Source organism: Fistularia commersonii, chromosome 16 (assembly GCF_037954325.1).
Source record: "Fistularia commersonii isolate RoL2024-O1a breed Wild chromosome 16, RoL_Fcom_v1.0, whole genome shotgun sequence".
NCBI classification, from domain to species: Eukaryota; Metazoa; Chordata; class Actinopteri; order Syngnathiformes; family Fistulariidae; genus Fistularia; species Fistularia commersonii.
Window position 1 is genome coordinate 16,775,814 of NC_141299.1, and position 19,478 is coordinate 16,795,291.

At 41.6% G+C, this 19,478-nt stretch overlaps 1 protein-coding gene across 1 annotated transcript in view; it reads left to right on the forward strand.

Annotated features, from left to right (window-relative positions):
• The window catches only part of slc35e1 (solute carrier family 35 member E1), a 44,412-nt gene extending 25,528 nt beyond the window's left edge, over positions 1–18,884 (forward strand). Inside the window, exons 7-8 of the transcript XR_015107319.1 lie at positions 16,579–16,747; positions 17,855–18,884. The gene's annotated coding sequence lies outside the window, so the exon portion shown is untranslated. The remainder of the gene's footprint in view (positions 1–16,578; positions 16,748–17,854) is intronic.
• The last annotated feature ends 594 nt before the right edge of the window (positions 18,885–19,478 follow it).

Genomic DNA, 19,478 nt, shown 5'->3' on the forward strand with positions numbered 1-19,478 from the left:
TTTCACAAATAAAAGTACTGTACTTTAGAAACGTTTTTTTCAACAAATAACTTCTGTATTGTACTGTCAAATAGTAATTTTAATCATCAATGTGAACAGAAGGCTTCAAATTGCGGAGATTAGCTCCGCCCACCGCGACCCGAGTCATTGGATTAAACGGGAGAAAATTAAAAATGATTATGCAAAAAATTGCAAACAGTCGCAAACCTTTTTGCATCCTTATTAAAACTTATCGCTGCTGCCGTCCTTATGTTTTTTTCTTCCTTCTTTATGGAACGAACGGAAGATTCATTCATTCCGTAATGCCGACCTACAGCCGCATAGCTTTTAGCTTCCCTTAGCATGTCCAGAAGTTTAACTTTATCTGCGATAGATAGCATATTTTGTTAGCGTAGCAGCCTTTTGTCAACATTATGGGTTTTAGAGAAACTCGAAATTGCGAGAGAATTTGCACGAACGTCATGTAAATCTGGCAAGCTGTTTTACGTACGTGTACATATTAAACTGCAACGTTATTGACGCACAGGTAGAGAAGAAGCGGAGTGACTTTTTAGCCAATCAGAATGCAGAACACAATGCACCATGCAAATCCGTGAAGTAGCGAAACCGTGAAAAGTAAACGGCGTTCTAGCGAGGGATCACTGTAACACTGAGTCCAAATGTTTCCTTTTCTTTAGCGTAAAGGACAACAGGTTAATGATAAAAATCTTTCTATGTAATGAACCGTTCCATGAAAAAAATACATGAGGAACAACCTGAGATTCATAAAGAAAAGTAAGTGTAATTTCAACAACACTACGCCTCAGTTCTGTCTTCTCACTTCTCTGTGCATTTTGTTGTATTTTTCGCCGTGTCCAGCCTCATCGAGGCACCGAAACTTGCCGCAGCCACACCAAGCATGCAGCTTTCTTATTAAACTCAACAAAGTGGTCCATTTTTCTTGGAAAACCCTTCACTCCATCGACACTTTCCTCTTTTTTTGACAACATTTTGCTGATGAGGGTAAATTTCAGCAGGTAAATTTCTAACAATAAGACAAAATGCTATTTCCAAACCCGGAAGCCGCATTGCTGCCATCTGCAGTAAGTTGTGAGTCACGAGTTGCGCCATGTTGCTAACTGACTAAAACAGCGCAACCCTAGCAGACAATAGAGGAACTGCATTTGTATTTCAAAATAGAGTTTTTATTTATTTTTTCAAATTGTAGATTTATTCCACGGGCCGGATCGGACCCCCCCGCGGTGCCGATATCGGCCCGCGGGCCGAACGTTTGACCTCCCTGGGCGATGCCATCTCTGCGATCGGAGGGTTTGCGGTTCAATACCCGGCCTGTCCGAGCGGCGTCCACGAGTGTCGGAGCGACACCCTGAACCTCAAGTTGCTTCAGATGGCCATCGGTGTGTGAGTTTGGGTTTTTGGATTGGCCAACGGATCCTAGCGTAAACGTGAGACCGACAGGAGGACGGATGGACGGTCATTCTGTTTTAATGCTATTTCCGGTCTAGATGATAATCTGTGTAAGTTGGTTTGGTCCAATTACCAAAAAAAAACCTTAAAACTTCCCAGATCTCATTATCCTTTCTCCTTCAGCTTTCTGCCCGTTTTATTTTTAGGCATTCTATCAGTTTCTCACATCATCTATGTTGTTTGGTTAGCTGCGGTTGGGTTTGTTTTCTATTTTTTTTTTTTTGTCTTTTTCCACGTTTCAAGTTACCGCTTTTTCAGTTGGAGACGCTTCATACTGTGATGAGTTTGGTCACTCAGGGAAAACATCTGGAAAGGAAAATGACTACTACTGTGAAAATCATGTCTCACTTGTGAAGGATGGTGGCCCCCAAAAAAAAAAAAAAAACTGTCAAAATACCGGTTTATGTGTCTCCTTGCAAAGGGTTGCTGCCCGGGGAGCTCTGGAGATCGCAACGCAGATCACGCCCAACTGTTTATCGCAAAACGTGAGTCAAGACGCTCCCCTAGGTTCCCCAGAACACGATGGAACTCGGAGTTAAGCGGCAAATGGAAGTGAGTCACAACACGATGGTTTTTTTGCTTTCACGGGAAGGAAGGGAAGTTTACCCCGACTTGACCTCGGTGTTTTCTCGATCACTTGTGAATTTTGTCATCGGCGGCCGCTGGTTTTTACTCTGACACGTTTGTCATCGGGGTTGCATAACATCGTCTGGCGTCGCTGTTTATAAATAGACAGCTCGATAGTCCCGATCTTGCTTCTCGGCAAGAAGGTCCCTGGTTCTACATCTGAGCGGATTCCTCCGGTTTCCTCCCGAAGTCAGAAGAATCGTGCGGACGACTGAACGGTCGCACGTTGCTACGAGCGATTCCCCACCCTTTTTCGCACCACGGACCGCTTTAACGTCGGACGATATTTTCACGGACCGATAAACGCAACGAAATAAAATGATACGACCAAGACAAAAATTTCGTAAACACAATAAACGTGAATCCAACGTGTACGTCTGCGGAGCTTCTCAGTCTTCCTGCTCGTGGTGAATTCTTGTCGAAATCTTCTTGTCTTGTCCTTGAGGACGTTTCATCCGAAAGGCTTCTTCAGTTCCGATGACCTGGCGGGAGTTTCCCGATAGAACTGCCAGTTTTTTGGGTGGTTTTCTAAGTTACGGTGGCTTGTTGTGAAAATGGAAGAGTTGATCTGCAGAAACTAGATGTAAGGAGGGTTGTTATGCTAACAGGGGTGGAAGCGTACTTGTTTGTAACTTTATTAGCAGCTTCCTGCAACGACATAGCAAGAGGAACATCCTCTCTGGTCGCTATGGTACCGCTTAAACACGCCTTCAAAATAAGATACACCGCAAAAAATATATAAAGTACAGTGTACCCTTGTTTTTCGCGGGGGTTACGTTCCAAAAACAACCCGTGATAGGCAAAATCCGTGAAGTAGAAACCTTTATTTTACAATTATTATACAATTAAATACTCTATTATACATTGCTGCTGTCGTCCTTATGTTTTTTTTTTCCTTCTTTATGGAGCGAACGGAAGATTCATTAATTCTGTAATGCCGACCTAAAGCCGCATAGCTTTTAGCTTCCCTTAGCATGTCCAGAAGTTTAACTTTATCTGCGATAGATAGCATCTTTTGTTAGCGTAGCAGCGTTTTGTCAACATTATGGGTTTTAAAGAAACTCGAAATTGCGAGAGAATTTGCACGTACGTCATGTAAATCTGGCAAGCTGTTTTACGTACGTGTACATATTAAACTGCAACGTTATTGACGCACAGGTAGAGAAGAAGCGGAGTGACTTTTTAGCCGATCAGAATGCAGAACACAATGCACCATGCAAATCCGTGAAGTAGCGAAACCGTGAAAAGTAAATGGCGTTCTAGCGAGGGATCACCGTACATGGGAAATACATTTCACCGCAACGTTCAATCAATGAGAGCCCTGAGTTTCTCTGCAGAGCTGGCTTGGTGCAGGGAAATCACCTGTCGTGACAAATCCATGTTTTTAAGTGGCTCTCCTGCAGTGACGTGCGCTGAGGTTCATGAGGTCATCATTTACAAACATATGAACCCTACGGTGTAGCTTATTCTCCATTTTATTGGCAGCAGTTGACGTGTTTTGTTTAAAATATCATATCAGCATTCTTTACATACACAAACTGTAGCATAGAAAAAGCACATGTAAACAAAATGTTATTATCTTTACTTCTAAATGAAGTCCAGGCGCCGCTCCTTCTGAAGAAAAACATCGATAAGTCGCTTGTAAAGGTCTTCCTTATCTTTCTGAAGTTTTAAAAGTCTCACCGTCTCAATGGAAATCACCGCCAGTGAAGACAGTCGTCCTCGATCGTTCCTGTTCCGACTTTATTTTTGACTTTATGTCTTTTCGGTGCCGAGAACGAGCGCCCCAGCGATGCTGTCGTAGCCGGAACGGTGACCACCGGCCGGAGCAACTTTGTCGCCTCGGGAACAGTTTGAATGAGATCCTTCTGGGCCAAAAAGTTGCGAAGCTGCCCAGGAGATTTACATTCATCCCTCACCGTTTGTGAACTATACAGACCCATGTAATCACAAAAAATTAACTGGATGGCTGCACTTGACCTGCTAACTGTTTACTGTAGCTTGCTATGGCTAAGTCCATTATTCTGTAGCCGAGTAGTGAGAAGGATCCCTGGGATCAGCGGCGCCCCCTACCATGAGGCACCGTCACTGCGTGCCTCACTTATCGTCTCTTCGCAGTCGTTTTATGATTACGAGTTACAATTGTTGACGAAAAACATTTGACACATCAGCTAAACTATGGAAATTTATATTAAAAGTGTTTTTTTTAATAGTGACATCCACAGACAGCAATGCGGTCTCAGTGCATAGCATGCTAGCACAGTTAGCAGAATCATGGCGCAATCCATAGTGGGCTCAGCACGTCTCGTCTCCATATTTGAACGGTAAATGTGGATTTTTTTTCAGCGATTTTGAAAAAAAAAAAACACAAATGGTGAAGTTAAGTGAAAAATAACTTTATCGTACAAATCACTGAATAAATATAATCGTTTATTTTTTCATTTTGCATTTTTTTCTTGCCAGGTGAGGCTCAGCCTCCCCTGCCTCCACTGACTGCACATCACTGGTCTTTTGGTATTGTCTGTTAAATCCAGTTTTCTTTTTCTTGGTGGTCTTAGGCTCTTTTCCCCTTTGCAAAGAAAACTTTCCAAAGGTGTTTGTTTTTTACTCATTTTGCTCACAGGACAAGCATCTTGAATTGCGTCAAGAATGAGTGAGATTCGGTCTGTTTACAAAATCAAACATGGTTCAGATTCGGATAATAATTGATAAAACGTAATTAATGCAAGTTATTTATTCTTTCTGTGCGGCCTGGTACCAAACGAGCGGCGTGTCGGGGGTTGGGGATCGTCAGTGAGATGGTGAACAGCTGCAATATTGTGATCGTGTATTGTTTGCTAGCTTGCTTGTTAGCTTCTTTATAATCTGAGCTACCTTGTATTCTGGCACAAGGGACATGTGTATTAACCGGTACCGGTCCACGGGTCATCTGGTACCGGCCCGCAGAGGATAGTTTTTCCATTAGACCTTCCGAATCTTATTTTGAAAGACTGTTTCCGCCTTTGCTTTTCTGCTACACTTAACTCTGTCGCGCCATTTCACACATTGGCTACCACAAGCTAGCCCTTGAAGAAAAATGAGCTAGAAACAGAAGTCTTGAGAGCTTTTTTGGGAGGAAACGAGCAAACGATCAGACCGCAGAAGCGTTGCAGACTGCCAGCAAAAAGAAAGTTGCATTTAAAAGAAAATATCACGATTCCTTCCCAAGTTATGGGTTCATCGCAGCGGGTGCTGCTCAAGCTCCGTGCCTGCTATGCATTATTTGCGGTGAACAGCAAGTGCAATTGTTGTCTTCTTCTTCTCCTTTGGCTTTTCCCTTCAGCGGCTCAACTTTCTCCATCTAACCCTATTCTCTGTATCCTCCTCTTTCACACCAACTACCTTCATATCCTCTCTCACTACATCCATAAATTTTCTCTTTGGTCTTCCTCCAGACCTCTTGCCTGGCAGCTCCAATTCCAGCATCCGTCTACCAATATATTCTCTATCCCTTCTCTGTCCATGACCCAACCATCTCAGTCTGGCTTCTCTGACCTTCTCTCCAAAACATCTAACATGTGCTGTTCCTCTAATTGACTCATTCCTGATCCTCTCCATCCTGGTCGCTCCCAAAGAGAACCTCAGCATCTTCATCTCTGCAACCTCCAGCTCTGCTTCCTCTCTTTTAGTCATTGTTACTGTTTGTAGATCATCTCACCACTGTCTCCTCCAACTTTCCTTTTATTCTGGCTGATGTTCTTCTATCTCTTGGTACCCCTGACACTTTTCTCCACCCATTCCAACCTGCTTGAACCTGTCTCTTCACCCCTTTTACATACACTCTGCTCTGGACTGTTGAGCCCAAGTACTTGAAATCCTCCAGCTTCTTTATCTCCACTCCCTGTAGCCTCAAAGTTCCACCCTTGTTCCTCTCATTCGCACACATATATTCTGTCTTTCTGCGACCAACCTTCATTCCTCTCCTTTCCTGAGCATACCTCCACCTCTCGAGTTTTTCCTCAACTTGTTCCCTGCTCTCACTACAGATCACAATGTCATCTGCAAACATCACGGTCCATGGAGATTCCTGTCTAACCTCATCTGTCAGCCTGTCCATCACCACTGCAAACAAGAAGAGGCTCAGAGCGGATCCTTGATGGAGTCCCACTTCCAGCTTGCACTTCTCTGAGCACACCGAACCACTGTCTCATAGCAAGCATACATGTCCTGCACCAGTCTAACATACTTCTCTGCCACTCCAGATTTCCTCATACAATGCCAGAGCTCCTCTCTTGGCACCCTGTCATATGCTTTTTCTAGGTCAACAAAAACACGATGCAGCTCCCTCTGGCCTTCTCTGTACTTCTTTATTAGCATTTTCAACACAAATACTGCATCTGTAGTACTCTTCCTAGGCATGAAGCCATAGCAAGTGTAAGTGTAATCTCCGCATTCAGATTAAATAGTATGAACTGGCAAAAGTTTTTGTCATTTGTACCCTGGTCCCTGGTACAAAAAGATTGGGGGCCGCTGTATTCATGGGGGGATATATGATATGATCAAATAAACTGTTTATCAATAAATGAGCACACATATGAAGAGGCCATCCATTGTAATATACAATGACATACTAACCATTTGGCCGCCCCCCAACTCCCTTACATATTACTTTTTTAAGGGTCAGCCTTAAAAGTACCAGTACATATAGACATATAGTTTGCGAAATAATAAAACTGGGGCCGTTTGTGTCAGCGTTGCGTTGCGACATGTACCTCCAATCCATAACCCTTGGGATTCCTTTCCAGAAACGTTAATCATCGCTGTAAAATGGCCGGTGACGCTGCTGATAAATAGCTGCCACTTCACCGTCTCAAACATGCCTATCTGTCAGAGGTGCCGGTTGAATATCATCATGGCTGAATCGTAAACAAAGATTCCATATTGTTATAAGAGAAGCTAACCGTCGACTGTCACGTGAGCAACCTTTCTCTAAATGTTTTCTCAGATATGCTCCATTTCCCTGGAGTTCTTCTACGTCAAATTCCCACTCTTACTGGAAGAGCTGTGACGCAGAGCATGGTAAAGAAATATGCCGTCCATCTACATCTCCGCCGTCTTTTCTGTTTTCTCAGTAATTAAACGCTGGAAAAAAAACACAGGGATATGGAGAATAATATGATAACCTGTGTCAAGGCGATGACACGTGTTATCACCTATTGAGAGTTACCACGGGGACGGTTTGGATTTCTTTGTTTTGTCTCCAATACAATAACAACTGAACTCATAACCTGTCGAACATTTGCGGAAGGCGTATTTGGATAAAAGAGGGAAACGCGATTCGAGAGGGACCAGAATGGATGCTAAACGTGGACAATTTTATATTTTTTTTGTCTTCAAAGAGAACAACAATTTCACATACATGTTAGAAATATGGTGTGACGCATTAGTGCGGTGGTTAGCGCGTTCACCCAATAACAATAAATAGATATTCCAAGTTCTTCAGCAGGAGATTCTGCCTGGGTTTCCTCCCACAGTCCAAAAACATGCAGGAGGCTCATCGGAGACCATAAATTGTCCAATTGGGAACAAAAGTGAATGCTTATAAGTCTCTATATGCCGTGTGAATGAAAGAATGAACGGTTGTATCCCACTCTAAGGGGCCCTGTGGTGGCTCCAGGGTGAACCCCACCTTTCAGCCAATGAGAGCAGGGATCGGCTCCAGCACCCCGACCCCCGATATCCTGACTGTGGGATAAGCTAATGTATTATTATAATTTTTATTCCTTCATTTATTCATTAGCTATAGCTTATCCTGCTCCCCTAGCGCTGCTAGCTGGCTAAATGCTCATGGTTCATCCATGATGGTTTAAATGCAGAGAAATGGTTTCCTGCAAGGGATTGATAAAGTATGATTAAAAAATAATCTTAAAAATAAAAATAGGGTCATGGGGATGCCGGATCTTACCCGTCACTGGGCGAGAGGCGAGGTCACCCCGGACCGGTTAGGGTCACACATTGAGACGCGAATCTATTCCCTCTCTCATTCACACATCTGGAGTGTCTTATTTCCAATAAACCTTCTGCATGTTTTTGGACTGCGGGAGGAAACCGAAGAAACCGGAGGAAACCTGTGCAGACGCAAGGAGAACATGGAGATTCCACACAGAAAGATCTGTGACGCAGGAGCGCTAACTGCTGCGACACTGTGTCACCCTATCATTATTGTTATTATTTTAAATTGTTATTGTTGTTGTTATCATTATTATTATTGTTATTATTATTATTACAATTAGTATTATTGGTGTTATTGTTATAATTAGTATTGTTGTAATCCTTATTATTATTATTATTATTATTATTAGTATTAGTATTGTTGTCATCATTATTATTATTGTAATTACTGTCATTATTCTTACTACTGCTATTATTATTATAGTTCTCATTGTTATTATCATCCTTCTTCTTCTTCTTATTCTTATTATTGATATTATTATTATTATATATATTATTGTTATTGTCATTGTAGTCTTACTACTATTATTATTTTTATTGTTGTATTATTATTGTTATTTTTATTGTCATCATTATTATTATTGTTATTATTATTATTGTTGTTATTGTTATTGTAATCATCATTCTTTTTCTTCCTATTATCATTATCATTATTACTACCATTATTATTACAGTTATTATTATTGTTAGTGTTAGTATTGTTGCCATTATTATCATTATTATTATTTTTATTATCATTATAATCATCACTCAGTACTGGATAGTGGTTAAAACTACACCATGTTCAAAGAATGACAATCAATCCTATTAGGTTGTTGAAGCAAAAGCACAATTTTAAGCATTGGAGAATGAAAGAATGGACGTTGGAAATAATTCTTCTCAAAACAAAAACCCCTGGCGTCCTGTTTCTGCACAGATAACAGACGTGCATTTCTCTGACGTAGATGTTGTGAAGATTCATCTGGACGGCAGATATATATATATATATTTCCTCCTCCGGGAAGCACTTGAATGTTTGGTGGCTCTTTTTTTCCCCATATTTTGAATGTGTTTCGACGTGCAAAAGACTTTGAGGAGATAAAGCCATGCTGGAATCTGTGAAACCATAAATCTATACGCCGTCCCGTCACGTCATATAAGGTTTTGTTTACAGACACGGAGGCGTTTGATTTCACTCCCTCTCAGTTTATGTCTCGTACCTGCGAATGTAACCATAGCAAACACCCACCGTGCACATGTTCCTGATAAAACCAGCACGGAAAAACGTCCAGGAGAAAACAAGTTGTGGATAAATGCATGAAAAAAAAAAAATCTCAAAAAGCCTCACTGCTAGTTTGATTGCACAAAACAACAAATAATCCCCTCCTCTTGTCTCCGTATCCATATCATGTGGGAAATCTCCGACCGGGGTCACCGGATGACCTTTGACCTTGGCTCATGTCAGGGCCACTTCATCTGCAAAGTATCCGGGATTCACATCTTTTTCACGTTGAGCGAGAAGATCTTTTTATCAATTTAGATGCTTTTCCAAACTTTCAGGTTGTGAGGCACCCCTTCCTGTTTTTGCACGTAATTGCGCATCAGTACTTTATTTACTTTGATTTAAGTTTATTTCTCTTTTGCGGCCGAGGGCTCATTTATCACTATCTTGGTGGGAGTTGAGCAGCCAGGCATCAATCCCAAGAGCACGATATTATTATTTTTTTGGCAGCGTTACATCCCCCCAAGACATACATTGACTTCTTCCAACCGCCACTCGAGTCGGGTTTTTTTTTCTTTCCGTCCCGTTTGTTTTAACGGCATCGGATTCGGCTCATTTAGGAGGAACGCCGTCGGTTTTAATCTGCGTTTTACCCGTGATCGTCCGTCATCGGCGGGAATAAGTCTTGAGCAGAGATGACTGCGTTTATTTTCACCTGCGGGTAAAGGTTGCTGGTTAGTGGAAAGTACAGGAATTCCAAATCCTCATTTAATCAGATTTTGTGAACAGAGCCGCTGTTGGGAAATGCAAGCCGCCCCGCTTTCATTAAAAAGAACTTCCAGCTGCCTGCACTTTGCTCAAATTGTTGTTTTCCACACAGTGAAATAGGTTGAAAATGCTATTTCGTGTTCTCGGATCGCCGACTGACCTAAATATTCCAAGTTTGCGTATTATTTTAAGGAATCCGTCTCATTTCGGTGAGATCACGGGATAATCTGACATAAAACTCCCCCTGACTCCGGGAGATTATAAGAAATGAGTTCCCCGTCTGAGAAGCAAAGAAGTTTAAAGAAGCTCGCCGGGATAAATTAAACTTTATCAATAAACAAGTCAACAAACGTTTATTGAAGGAAGCGCATTTTATCTCAAACGCGGGTCAGCGCTCCCACGACTGAAGCTAGGCCGCCTTCCAGTTTGCACCCCAAAAAGCGATAACAACATGTTGCAAAGGAAAACATACTGATAGAAAGATTTTAAGCCAGGCTGAGGTTCCTGCGAACTGAGATAGAATCAGTCGAATAAATAGTTTTTTTTGCGGTGCTGCTACAGTGACTGCGGAGGGTTTGCATCAACCCTCAGGTAGGGAATAAAATTATTAAACAAAACACCTTTTAATTTAATACGGTGTTGAGAAGTGAAGCCTTTGCATAATGAGTCGCAGTCAAATACACTTTCTGGTCATCTGGATTTTATAGATCTAAGAAATGATCAGCTTTTGGACGATGTTTGCAGATGACACTGTGATATATACCGTAATTTCGGGACTTTTTTCACGTAAACAACGATGCGGCTTATATATGGACTTTTTTGGGTGGGGGACGCTACCGAGCTTCGCGCCGCTAAAACATTTATCCTCGTCACATCGGACCGATGAAATGACCGTGAAATTCTGAGTCCGTTCAACTCCGACACCGAAGAAGACGACTGTGACGGTTTTAGTGCGCAGGAGGAAGCCCGAGATAGCGATCGGCTAGCCGGTGCGGCTTATATTGAGGTGCGCCCAATAGTCCGGAAATTACGGTATATATAAAAAAATAAAGGGAACACACTTGTGTGAAATCAACTTAGGAAGCATTTGGACTTGTTTTAAGGACATTAAATCAAAGTTGGATCAGCCTGGAAGGTGTTGACTTGGAGTTGCATTGTGTTGTTTAAGTGTTCCCTTTATATTTCTTTTAATATATATATCACAGTGTTGTCTGCAAACATAATCGTCCAAAAGCTGATCATTTCTCACATTATAAAATCCAGATGATATATAACTCCGGCTACTTAAAATATTGACGGTCTACGTCTCGATCCACCTGAATGCTTCTTTTTTTTTTAAAGATGTTGTTGCCTCAAGCTAGCAAGGAAACCATCATGGTATTTGGTGCAATGGCAGCATGATGGATTTCTTAATAGTACAAAAAAAAAAAAAAAAAGCGTTAATGAATCAGAATCAGAATTGTTTTAATCGCCAGGTGATTTTGCAACTATAAGAAATTTGCTTTGACGGCGCTGAACAGACAACATGAAAAATATAAGTGAGATGAGGGCGATCGTGGTTGGTTGTGCAAAGCAAGTGCCAGGTAGTGCATCAGAGGGGTTGGTACACTGTCAGCGGGGGAAGCATCGATGAGACAGGCTGCCGATGGGAAGAGACGGGTAGTTCTGGATCGCAACCTCCTGGTTGGAAAAGTTCATGTCCTGGGTAGGAGGGGTCGCCCAGGATCTCGCCTGCAGGGAGGTGTACAGGTCTTGTCGAGAGGGTAGATCCAAGCAAAGTGCCCTCTCAGCAGGGCGGATGATAGTCTGAGGTTTGCCCTCGTCTCTGGCGGCGAACCAGAGGGTGATGGAGGAGGTGAGGATGGACTCGACGATGGGGTTGTGGAAGTTCACCGTCATCGTCTTTGTGAGGGAGCTGATGTTCAGCTCCTACTTGAGGTCCTGGGAGATGATTGTTCCCGGGAAGCGGCAGCACTCCACGGTGCAAACTGAGGAGTCCCTCAGGATGATGGGGGAAGGTTGGGGATGAGTTCTTCCTGAAGAACACCACCATCTCCACAGTATTTAGGGCATTGAGCTCCATTCTGACTGCACCGGGTCACTTGTTGGTCGATCTCCAATGTGCAGGCGGACTCCAGTGAGGGCGGTGTCGTCCGTGAAGCTTCACACACCAGTAACTGAAGGTCCAGATGTTGGTGTCAATGGAGAAGAGCAGCGGAGAAAGAACCGGCACAGATGGTCCTGGAGTCGTATGTTCTCAGAGTCCAGCAGAAGTTGGAGTGGTCCTGGAGTTGTATGTTCTCAGAGTCCAGTAGAAAGTACCTTCTCGCCGAAGGCAGGGGGCTAAACAGGTGGCGTTGCTCACAATCGAGGACGCTTTACGGGCGAGGCGGGTGGCGTGTACGTCGTTGTGATACTCAGATTACTTCTCCCGCTCAACTTTGCCAAAGGGGAAAGACATCGACAGCTCCGGTTAGCCCATAGCGTCGTTCCCACGAGCCTGGCGTATCCACAACCCCCTGCCTGTTTGTTTGTTTGTTTGTTTAGAAGTTTATTAGGACAGTGTACAAATACATTAAGCACAGAGGCAGAGATGTTTGAACCAGATTATAACTCATAGCTAATTTCCATCTGTAGTCCTGTATCACAAAACATTCGGAAACCGTACCCGCAAAGCAGCGAGTTCCATTGTTTTCTCACTAAAACCTCTAAAAACCATTTCATTTCTAATTCCAGCTCTGCGGGCTGTGTCAAATTATTCTGCCGAGCCGTAATTCAAGAAACTCTTCCATACGCAGCCCTTTTGTTTTGCTTCCCATGTACTCGGGCCTCCCAGAGGATGTTTCTAAATCATTTCGAGACATTATCTGTCGGCCTGACCTTTGGTTCTGACACGCCATGAGTCGGATCAGGGGGAAAACTCTCCCGGTAGGTGAGGTACCGAAGCGCCTTTCTTCGGGCGCTCCAAAAAGCGAGACGCCCGCAGACCGAACACCGAGCTGCTCTGCGTCAAAACAAGGGTGACGGCTTTTACAGCGGCCCGAATCCAAGCTTCCAAACAAACCCTGTCCTGATGGAGACGCGATGTGCTGCGAGTCGTCCTCCTCCTCCGGCCAAGATGCTGTCAGGAAGCTGGCTCTCCTCCCACAACAACAGCAGCTGCCGTTTGGCAGGATCGAATTAGATGTCACGATAAACTGAGTTAGAATCGACCCGAGACCTTTGGTAATTCCTCCCTCCGCATGTGGTCCGGTCACATGAGTCAACCTTCGGAGGGAGTTTTGTTGTCCGATGCAAGATAAGGACTTGGGTGCTACGCAGATGGGAAACGGGGGAAATGCCGCTGGACGATGGAAACCCGATGTGACGCCACGCTTTGCACACAATCACGGGTGTTTTACCGGAAGGTGAAGTCAGCGGGTGCTTGAATGTAATGCGACACGGCGGAAACGGCAGCCATCTTTTTTGAAACGGCGACGTTACGAGAACACGATCGGCCGATGAAGTCCTGCGCCCGTAAGGATTCATTCCTCCGACTTTAAAACACCGCGGCGAGGATCATAAAACCAATAAATGCCGTCGTCTCGCCTGACTTCTTAAATCAACGGGATATTAATAATAACAACGCCAAGGTGTGGGTTTCTGGGAGGCTTGTTTTGAAAGTCAATAGTCAGTCATTCATACAACCATTCACTCTCTCATTCCCATATCTGGGCAATTTTCAGTCTGCAATGTGATTCAAGGGGTCAAGACTTGTATTCTCATGAAGCAGAGTGAATTTAAATTTGAAGATAGCCGCTCTCAGGTTCGGTGGAATCAAAAACAGACCTTGAACAACTTTAAAAAGCAGGACACAACACGACAAGACGTCGATAGCAGCGTCTAAAAAAAGGGTTTATTGCAAAAAACGGCAACAGTTGGGGTAGCGAAGGATTTCTGAGGATGCTTTGGGCTCTCCTGAGTGATAGATGTGAATCTCCAAGGAACCTCCTGCATGTTTTTGGAAGTTGGGACGCGGTCGGAAGTGAACCGAAGATCTTTTCGCTTCGGCGTGTTCCTCTAGATCAGATCCCACATCCATCCTCGGTGCCCTTCGGCAGCGGTCATCATCCTCCTCTTCATCTTTGTTTGGACAAGCGTGTTTCCTGTCCTTGCGGCCTCCTCCTGCCAGCGCTTTAATGAAACTCCAGATGGCAGAAAATACAGGAGCTTAAAACTGGATTTGGCTTCTTTTTTTTTTTTTTTTTTTGAAAAGGAATTCAAGAGACGTCACACTTTTGGAAATTTGAGAGGCAGGGGGCAGGTGGGGCGTGTCTCATATTTCTTTTTCTTCTTTTTTTTTTTTTTATTTTAGTTGTTTTTTCATGCCCACTATAGGAAAAATTTTGAAAGGTAAAAAAAAATTATTTTGCAGGATCTTGCAAATTGGTATGGGGGGGAAAAACAGATGAACTTTTGCAAGATCTCGCAAAATTGTTTACGGTACGAGCAATGTTCTTCCAGGCCATCCATGGTCGGGTCCACGAGAATGGAGAGGGAGACGTTTATCAAGATTTATTCATCTCTTTTGATTAGTTGTGTTCATTGTTTGTTAAAAGGGAGGACAATTCGGAGGATTTTCTGCATTTGGGGAGACATGGCGGTGCTGGATCCCTCTTAATAATCGCCAATGGCACCGAACATTATTATCATAATTATGAAGATGATGATGATTATTATTATTATTATATATCTTAGTTGATGAGAGATGAGATATGCTTTACTCATCCCAGGACTGGAAAATTGTATGGCAGCAGCAGCATAACATACAAAGAAGTCAGTGACAAGGTGAAAATGAAATAAAATAAAATAAAATAAAATAAAATCTGAAATAATAATGAAATAAAGATTTGAAAGTATTATCATTATTATTATTATTATTATTATTATTATTATTGTTGTTGTTGTTGTTGTTGTTGTTATTATTATTATTATTATTATTGTCATCATCATCATTATTGTTATTATTACTATTATGCATGAGATGGTGAGTGATGAGATGTATTTAACTCATCCCAGGATTGGAAAATTATATGGCAGTATAAGCATAACATGCCAAGAAGACAGTGACAAGCAAAGATAAAATAAAGTAAAATAAAATCTGAAAGATTAAAAAAATAAAAGATTTGAATGCATTATTATTATTATATAGGAGTTGAAAATGATATGGCAGCATGAGCATAACATGCAAAGAAGACAGTGGCAGGCGAAAATAAAATAAAATCTGAAGGAATAAAAAATAGTTTGAAAATATCATTATGATGATGATTATTATTATATTATCATATAACTGAGATGATGAGCGACGAGATGTACTTTACTCATCCCAGGACTGGGAAATTATATGGCAGCAGCAGCATAACATACAAAGAAGACAGTGACAAGCTGAAAATAAAATAAAAGTTAATAAAATTAAATCTGAAAGTATAAATAATAAAATGATGACTGAAAATATTATTATTGTTATTATTATTATATCAATAACATTATGAGAAATCAGATTAAATTACATTACATTACATTTGGCAGACGCTTTTATCCAAAGCGACTTACAATAGAGGACATAAGCACTGCAAATAACACTTGCAAATACAAGATGCACAGGAAATATACAGAACAGTGAGCTTGGGTTCGTGAGGTTTTTTTTTTTTTTTATTGACAAAGACGTACACAAACATACACATACACACACACACACACACTGTATAGCCTAACTGACAGATGCACTTTGCTCATCCCAGGATTGAAAAATTCTCTGGCTGTCGCAGCATAACATACAGAAGACAGTGACAAGCTGAAAATAAAATAAAATGAAATACAAAGTAAAAAAGTATAATCATCGTCATTATTATTATTATCATTATTTTATTATCCTGGTGTGTTGCGGTGCACATAACGAGCCGGATTATCTTTTTTTGATAATCTGTCAATGCTCCCATTGATACAGAAGCCATATAGCTTGAGTTTGCGACTCCTTTTGGATCCAGTTCCATCCTCTTTCCTCACCTGCAGTCCACATTTTCCGCATTAGTAGTACATCCGTCTTTATTCCCACCCCACTTTGCAAGATCTCACAAAAAAATCAATCTTTTTTTTTTTTTACCCTCCTAAATTTTAAATATTTTTCTCCCCCTTGTCCCTCAAGGAGCTTCTTACAAATAAATTCATAACCACTTTGTTACCGAGTTCATTCCAGGAAACGAGATGAAACCCAGACTGAGGCTCGGCAAAGTGACAAGGCAATCATGCAACCGCATATTATCCTGTTTGCACAGAAACACACACGGTATCGCAGTCGTATGAAAACACAGATGTGCAGGCGGAGGAAAAGCACAAGATGGTTGAAGTATAAATCTGCTGTGAGACAAAATAAACAGAAAAACAAATATAAGCTTTGATTAAATGATAGCGGTCATTAAAGAGATAATAAATAATCAGGAATGCTCCAAGGCTGTGTTTGATTTATCGTTTTTGTTTTTGTTAAGGAGAAAGCGCCCGCAGACAGGATGTGCCGCCGTCAATCACAAGCCGTCGTGGTCGTGAGAGTTTCTCCTCCCGCCGTCTTCCCTCGTAACCCATGACAACCCCACCTGGGATGTCCCGTCCCAGGACGGATTACAAGCTGCTGTTTGCTGATATGCGATCATTTGAAAAGTGAGTTCATCCAGGACTGTCGCCACGGAAACAGGCCTCAGCGCAGCCTTAAAACATCGATTTGATTTTTTATTCTACGCTTCCCAGTGGCGGCTCCTGACAAAATTATCAGCAAATTTTGCTAAGGTGACCAATTAAATGACAGATGTTTTCATAATTTTTCATTTTTGGCAAAATAACATTGCAATACAACTTGTCACCAATAGATGGCGACAAAAACACAGTAAATGTTCCCTCCAGCTACAGAAGCTAAAAGCAAGTTACATATCGCTGGCTGGAATGCAAAACCTCCTATTTGCAAATTTTTCAATTTTGGGTTTTTGCATTGAATAGTGAGAAATGGGACGGCTCCACATTTCCAGAATATCTACAAGGTAATCCCACCCTTTCTTTTGACATAAATATCACATGACAAAACTCCTATGTGCACAAGGATGCAGAAAAAAATAGGAAAAAAACACTTATCTGCATTGTCATTGGTAAAAATACATGCTATGTATTTTTGAATTATAACATAGAAATATAGTCTGTGAACAATAGAATATTTTTGAACGTCTTTAACAATGACCATACTATAATCAAATGTAGCGTTTCTTTCATTTCCTGAAAAAAGTGTTTTTTTCAGATAGGAGGTTTTGCAGTCCAGCCATCGATATGTAGAATTTATAAAAACTCCTGTGTGCACAATGAGGCAGAAAAAATTAAAGGAAAAAAACAAAATACATGCTATGTATTTTTAAATTATAACATAGAAATATAGTCTCTGAACAATAGAATATTCTTGAATATCTTTGACAATGACCATACAACAGTATAATCAAATGTAAGGTTTTTTTCATTTCCGGAAAAAAGTGTTTATTTTCAGATAGGAGGTTTTGCAGTCCAGCCATCGATATGTAGAATTTATAAAAACTCCTATGTGCACAACGAAACAGAAAAAATAAGGAAAACAATTACTCAACGCACGTCTCTGTCGGGAGTCGTACAATTTCAGATCGGGGGTTTTGTACAAAAAATTCATTCAAGCGCCATTAAAATGCAGATTTTTAAAATGTTACAGTAACCCTTTTACCTGTTTTTTTTTTTTTTTTTTTTTTTAAACCACAGTACTTTTAATCATCTTTTGCCGGGACCCCGGGATCTTGCTTTGGACCCAGGTGACTCTGCTCTCCCCTTGGCGGTGGCCCCCCCTTCAGGAAGATCCGAGTCCCGCGTCTCTTCTTGAGCGTCCACTCTGAGACCGACAACGCCACGGTTTCCCCCCCGATGATGTGAAGCCAAAGCCGATTTCCAGCCCGAATTGCCGGATTAATCCCGGTTTGTTTTTCCGGCTTAAGATTCTCCCAGGAGCGGAAGCCGGGTGTTTACACGACTGAACTGGACGGGAGCGAAAACAAATTCAAAGCCGCGCGGATCCAGAGAAATCATTTCATCTCCAGTAGAAGTTTATGTTTCTAAGTTTATTCCCAGACAACGGAAACGTGATTTTATTTACAGAAACTGGTGCAGGAACATCGGACGGCGTGGGCGGCCTTCTGCCTCGACCGGTAAAAACAGAAGTGGGGTTATGAGAGCGTGGAAGGACGCGCACAAATGTTTTCATGCTAATTATGATATTAGCGTTAGCAGTCACGTGCTAATAGTTGACGGCAAAAAAAAAAACCTTGAACCTCACATGCATTACAGTGTAATAAACCCTTTTACTTTTTTCTTTCTACATATTTATCTACCGTATTTATTCTTCTGGTTGTTATTTATATATTTTTATGTTTTTGGTCGATTTTTTCTGTCTTCTCTAACCCAGAGATGCTGCTTTTGTTGTATCGTCGTGCCGTTTCCTGTTTTTTAAGGCTGTTTTTTTTTTTTTTTTTTGTTTGGATTCCACTGAACCCGAGAGCTGCTACCTCTGAATTTCGTTGCACTCTGTGTAATGACGATAAAAGTCTTAAATCCTCCTCATCTTCTTCTCCTTTGGGCTTTCCCATCAGCGAATCAACTTTCTCCAACTAACTTCATTTCCCCCCTCAAGACGTCCATAAATCTTCTATACAATTCCAGCGATTTTTCACAATTTATAAATAGCATGAGAATTCTTTATATGTACAATATATGTTGCTGTGCCTTGCATAACTGCATGAACCCATATTGCATAATAAACTCTATTTTTTGTCATGACTTTTCTCTGAGGGATGCACAGCAGCTCCTAAAGATCATCAGTGATGGTTGGACTCGATGATCTTCATGTGGGAAAAAGCTGACTCACATAAATAAGTGAAAAACTGTGATTTTAGTTCCTTTAGTTCATCGGCGGCATCGTTTTTTAGGAACGGTCGTGAAAACGACGCCCCGCGTTTCCGTTCTCGGGTAAAGCGGCGATGAACCAAACGCACTTTGAAAATGATGTTAAAAAAAGAAAATCCTCCTCCCGTTCCCCACGGTCTCATCTCAATACGCTTTTTTAAAAATTTAAAAGAAATAAACCGGAGGATAACCAGCTAGTTTCGCAGCATTCTGAGCCGTTGTAATAAGAATAAGAATAAGAACAACTTTATTTATCCCAAAGGAAATTGTTGTGCCAGAGTTTCAAGCAAAAACATAACAATAATAAATAATAGTAGGAAGGAGGGAGAATAAGAAATACAATAAAATATGAAGTGTGAAAGTTAAGGCTATAAAGTGTTTTAAGGTCTTAAAAAGTACAAAGATTTGAAGATTCCCTTCGGCTGAAGGA